We start from the raw sequence: 6,325 nt of genomic DNA on the forward strand, positions 1-6,325 counted from the left end.
GCCTCTGCTAGCGTCCATCTTAAACCAAGTGTACACTTGGCGAGGTTTAAGTGCACAAACGGTCCACACAAATAGCTCACCCTGCCACATCAATATTTCTGCTCAACTTCTTCCTCAAACACAAACTACCTTGCACCGGCTCTATGCACACTCACCAGACTCTACCAACACATACATACATACTACATACTACACACACATACATACTACATACCACCCACACACACACACACACACACACACACACAGCTGCTGCTACTCTGTATATTATTACCTCAACTACCTGGTACCCCTGCACATTGACTCAGTACTGGTACTCCTTATAGCCTCATTATTACGTCAACTACCTGGTACTCCTGCACATTGACTCAGTACTGGTACTCCTGCACATTGACTCAGTACTGGTAATTACTCCTTGTATATAGCCTTGTTATTGTTTTTATTTTGCTTCCTTTATTTGTCTTCCTTTTTAACTGCACTGTTGAGAATGGTCTCATAAGTAAGCATTTCACTGTAAAAAGTCTACACCTGTTGTATTCGGCGCATTTGACCAATACAACTTAATTTGATTGTGGGGGGAAAATAGTCAAAAAGTATACCCTGAGGGTGAGGGACTTGTAAATCAATCAAGGCAAGGTCAATATGTTTCCCGTCCTCCCTCTCCCTACAGCTCGACACCACTACAGCTGTCTAGGCCACTCTGCCCGTTCAATCAGCTTCACACTAGCACCAGCAAACCCTGGGATACCCAATGATACCCAACGACAACAAAGCCTCCAAGACGAAGGAGTAATAAAGGCTCTGACACAGAGGAGACTCAGCCTGTGGCTACAGCGCCATCGTTGTAAGCTGATGGGGGGTAAAAGACATCCCCAGATGAAGAGTAGATTTTGACAAATATTCTCCGCCCAGGGGGGCCTGCTTTTTAATGAGGCGAAACTTTAAGTACTGAATAATAAATAATAAAAATGGATAGTTCATTTAGCTTTTCAGTGTACCTCGTGAAGAAGCCCATTTACAAGTCATTACTCTTAATGTCCGTGATGTGAACAGTAACTATGAAGGAAGATGGTTACGTCACYCGGGTGGGGGGACTTGAAAAGTAAATCAACAAGACAAAAAAACAGGASAGATGTGTTCCAAACACAAGTATAGCCTCTATACAACAGATAGGTTTCTCTACATAACAGATTTGAGTGTACTGTTAACTTCATCAACATGAAGGCTTAGACCTATAGGGTACATAKGTCCATGAGGCATTTTAAATGGGTATACAAAGCCTCACTTCTCTCTCCCTTCGAGCTGAAAGGCTGTAATAAAACGTGTTGKCATGTCTAATTCCTTTCGTAACCTTGGTGAAGTCAATAACATARCTTTTTTTTWATTTTTTATATTGCTGTCACTCTTTTGCCTAAACCCGGTCCAATGCAGAGGACTGAAGGTTGGGGGCACTTGCCAAAAAAGGTCACGTGTTACCATGACGACACCGATTGGCACATCAGACARGGGCGATTCCACGTTAGCGGGAGTGGAAAATATTTTTGTAATGTTCTGGAAATTCTCACATAGGAACTTCATTGGGAGGAAGGATGTTTGACATGTTTTTTTACATGTTGTATTTAAAAAGAAAATCATGATGAAAGTGGCAATTGTATAGACCTATGCATGCTTCCTGTAAGACCTTACGATGTYTGAACCGTACATGTTGGTGGCATTATACTCCATATAGTATGCTCTAACATATGTCCCAATTCTGAAATAAAAATGTCCACATTCATTTATTCAAAATTTTAACATTTTATCTCAAAAGTGCCCTTTTTGATTTTGCCGAAAAATATATATATTTTTCTGTTGAATAAATGAATGTGAAAAATGTGCATAAGAATGTAGATATACTCCATATGTTAAAGCAGACTATGAGTATAACATGTATGGTTCATGGATCATAAGGTCTTACAGGAGGATTGTAAAGGTTATAAAAGGGTCAAACGTGGCACAAATGTAAAAAACAAAACACGTCAGACATCCTTCCTCCCAATGAAGTGTCTATGTGAGAATTGCTGGAACAATCCGAGATAGAAAAAATATGTTCTGCTCCCGCTGGCGTGGAATCGCCCACATACAGTGCTTTGTTGTAYGAGACAGAAAGGCAGAAATATGTAGAGTTACTTGTCATCTTTACCAGTCTGCTTAGCAATGAGCACACTGTGGCCCTGGGTGAAAAGATCTGTTGTAATAGATTTTTAATAGCTTTCCCCCCCTTCAACAAAAAAACACTCAATAGCGGAGAGAAAAAGAAGGTTATAATTGCTGCCTCAATGGTATACCGGGGTCAGTAATTATATTTACTATATTCCATTTTTAAGAACGTGTCTGATTTTCATTTCCCTAATTAACTTTTAGGATGAATTATTGCTTTGTTGGGATGTTATTAACATTGGCTTTCACAGTTACAAAGCAGTCATCTATTAAAGGAGACATATCTGTCGCAGGTGTAGAGCACTGTGCGTTTTGAGGTAACCACTCCGTAGCACAATATATAACAATTCCCCACTGGAGACAGGGGTCAATCCCTGCATCCAGACCTTCCTATTGTTGTCCCACCTGCCAAAAGCCCGCTCTGATTTCCTACCTGTCCAATTAAAGTGTCAAAATATCCTCCAAAAATATATATATTTGAATTACACATCACTGGACCTTGAGTGCTGAAGTTAATCGCTGCATTGCTTTTGATGAATCATATTCTTAACAATTTGCTGTATTGATTTTGTTAAAATCTAATTTCAATCTCTATTTTAAACTATCATGATGATACCACAGCTCAGTAACTAACAGCTGTTAATTTAACCACATACCAGTAACATACAGCTGTTAATTGATAAACACAGCTCAGTAACTACAGCTGTTAAATATACACAGCATACTCAGTAACTACAGCTGTTAATGATGACACAGCTCAGTAACTACAGCTGTTAATGATGACACAGCTCAGTAACTAAGCTGTTATATGACACAGCTCAGGAACTACAGCTGTTAATGATAACACAGCTCCAGTAACTACAGCTGTTAAATGATGACACCAGCTCCAGTAACTACAGCTGTTAATGATAACACAGCTCAGTAACTCACAGCTGTTAATGTTGACACAGCTCAGTAACTTACAGCTGTTAATGATAACACAGCTCAGTAACTACAGCTGTTAATGATGACACAGCTCAGCTAACTTACAGCTGTTAATGAACACAGCTCAGGAACTACAGCTGTTAATGAGACAGCCAGTAACTACAGCTGTTAATGAGAAACACAGCTCAGTAACTACAGCCTGTTATGATAACACAGCTCAGTAACTACAGCTGTTAATGATAACACAGTCGGTAAACTACAGCTGTTAATGATACACAGCCAGTAACTACAGCTGTTAATGATAACACAGCTCAGTAATACAAGCTGTTAATCTGTGTTTCAGATGAGGATGAGGTGGGTGATAGAATCACTGTGAGGAGTGATGAAGAACTCAAAAGCCATGCTGTCATATGTGAGTATTGTTCTCTTCAACATGACACTTTGTTGGACTCCCAAACCCCCAGTTTACCTGACTACACTCCTATAACCCAGTTTACCTGACTAGACTCATACCCCAGTACTCTGATCACCTGTACTGACTCCCATACCCCAGTTTACCTGACCTAGACTCCCCCCCTTACAGACCCAAACCCCAGTTTACGCATGACACTCCAAGACCAGTTTACCTGACTAGACATATACCCCCAGTTTACCTGACTAGACTCCCCAACCCCCAGTTTACCCTGACTAGACTCCCAAACCCCCAGTTTACCTGACTAGACTCCCAAACCCCCAGTTTACCTGACTAGACTCCCAAACCCCCAGTTTTACCTGACTAGACTCCCAAACCCCCAGTTTACCTGACTAGAGCTCCAAACCCCAGTTTACCTGACTAGACTCCCATACCCCCAGTTTACCTGACTAGACTCCCAAACCCCCAGTTTACCTGAACTAGACTCCCAAACCCCCAGTTTCACCTGACTAGACTCCCATACCCCCAGTTTACCTGACTAGACTCCAACCCCCAGTTTACCTGACTAGACTCCCAACCCCCAGTTTACCTGACTAGACTCCCAAACCCCAGTTTACCTGACTAGACTCCCAAACCCCCAGTTTACCTGACTAGACTCCCAAACCCCCAGTTTACCTGACTAGACTCCCAAACCCCAGTTTACCTGACTACACTCCTATTAACCCCAGTTTACCTGACTACACTCCCATACAACCAGTTTACCTGACTAGACTCCCATACCCCCAGTTTACCTGACTACCACTTCCATACCCCCAGTTTACCTGACTACACTCCCATACCCCCAGTTTACCTGACTACACTCCATACCCCAGTTTACTCCTGACTACACTCCTATACAACAGTTACCTATACACTCCTATAACAACAGTTTGCCTGACTACACTCCTATAACAACAGTTTGCCTGACTACACTCCTTAAACAACAGTTTGCCTGACTACACTCCTATAACAACAGTTTGCCTGACTACACTCCTATAACAACAGTTTGCCTGACTACACTCCTATAACAACAGTTTGCCTGACTACACTCCTATAACAACAGTTTGCCTGACTACACTCCTATAACAACAGTTTGCCTGACTACACTCCTATAACAACAGTTTGCCTGACTACACTCCTATAACAACAGTTTGCCTGACTACACTCCTATAACAACAGTTTGCCTGACTACACTCCTATAACAACAGTTTGCCTACTACACTCCTATAACAACAGTTTACCTGACTACACTATATACAACAGTTTACCTGATCACACTCCATAACAACGGTATTACCTGACTACACTCCATAACAACGGTTTACCTGACTACACCCATAACAAGGTTTACCTGACTACACTCCCATAACAACGGTTTACCTACTACACTCCCTATAACAACAGTTTACCTGACTACACTCCTATAGCAACAGTTTACCTGACTACACTCCTATAACAACAGTTTACCTGACTACACTCCCATAACAACAGTTTACCTGACTACACTCCCATAACAACAGTTTGCCTGACTACACTCCCATAACAACAGTTTGCCTGACTACACTCCCATAACAACAGTTTACCTGACTACACTCCCATAACAACAGTTTACCTGACTACACTCCCTTAACAACAGTTTGCCTGACTACACTCCTATAACAACAGGTTTACCTGACTACACCTCTATAACAACGGTTTACCTGACTACAACTCCCATAACAACGGTTTACCTGACTACACTCCATAACAAACGGTTTACCTGACTACACTCCCATAACAACGTTTACCTGATACACTTCCATAACAACGGTTTCACCTGACTTACACTGCCATAACAAACGGTTTACCTGACTACACTGCCATAACAACGGTTTACCTGACTACACTGCCATAACAACGGTACCGACGTACTGCCATACACGACTGACTACACTGCCATAACAACGGTTACCTGACTACACTGCCATACAACGGTTACTGACTACACTGCCATAACAACGGTTTACCTGACTACACTGCCATAACAACGGTTTACCTGACTACACTGCCATTACAACGGTTTGCCTTGACTACCTGCCATAACAACGGTTTGCCTGACTACACTGCCATAACAACGGTTTCCTGACTACACTGCCATAACAACGGTTTGCCTGACTACACTGCCGATAACAACGGTTTGCCTGACTACACTGCCATAACAACGGTTTGCCTGACTACACTGCATAACACGTTTGCCTGACTAAGGGGATGTTTAGTCTTGGTGTGGGTTTTCCTTGTGCCAAGTGTTATAATCAAGATGGACAAATCATTGAAGTGTTTTCTCCTGCATTTTCGTTTTTGGTCCAGTAACAAGTAACGTTCACAAGTAAGGTTCGCAAGTAGCGAACATCAACTTTACAAAGATTTTTACAAAGTTGGGAACCGTTTACATTTTAGGGATGAACCTTGTGGACGTTGCAGAGGTGAGCTGAGCTTCTTCTGGTATTTACAGAGGTCCCAACAATTGTAATTACGTTTCCTTTCACATCCTTTAAAAAAAATACAAATTAACAGTAACATGATATGTTATAGGCTAATTAAAGTTACATTGACAAATACAAATGCAAATGAAACCCCCCAAAAAGCTATTTTCTGGCGTGGGTCTTTTTGATTGAGATGACAGCCTTTGTGTTGAATGAGTGTTGCTATGGCCAAAGATTGAAAATAACACTGCATTTTGGAAAATAAATTATCTCCTGTGGAAGTAATTCA

The sequence above is a fragment of the Salvelinus sp. IW2-2015 genome, unplaced genomic scaffold (assembly GCF_002910315.2).
Source record: "Salvelinus sp. IW2-2015 unplaced genomic scaffold, ASM291031v2 Un_scaffold5172, whole genome shotgun sequence".
In the NCBI taxonomy this organism is placed as follows: Eukaryota; Metazoa; Chordata; class Actinopteri; order Salmoniformes; family Salmonidae; genus Salvelinus; species Salvelinus sp. IW2-2015.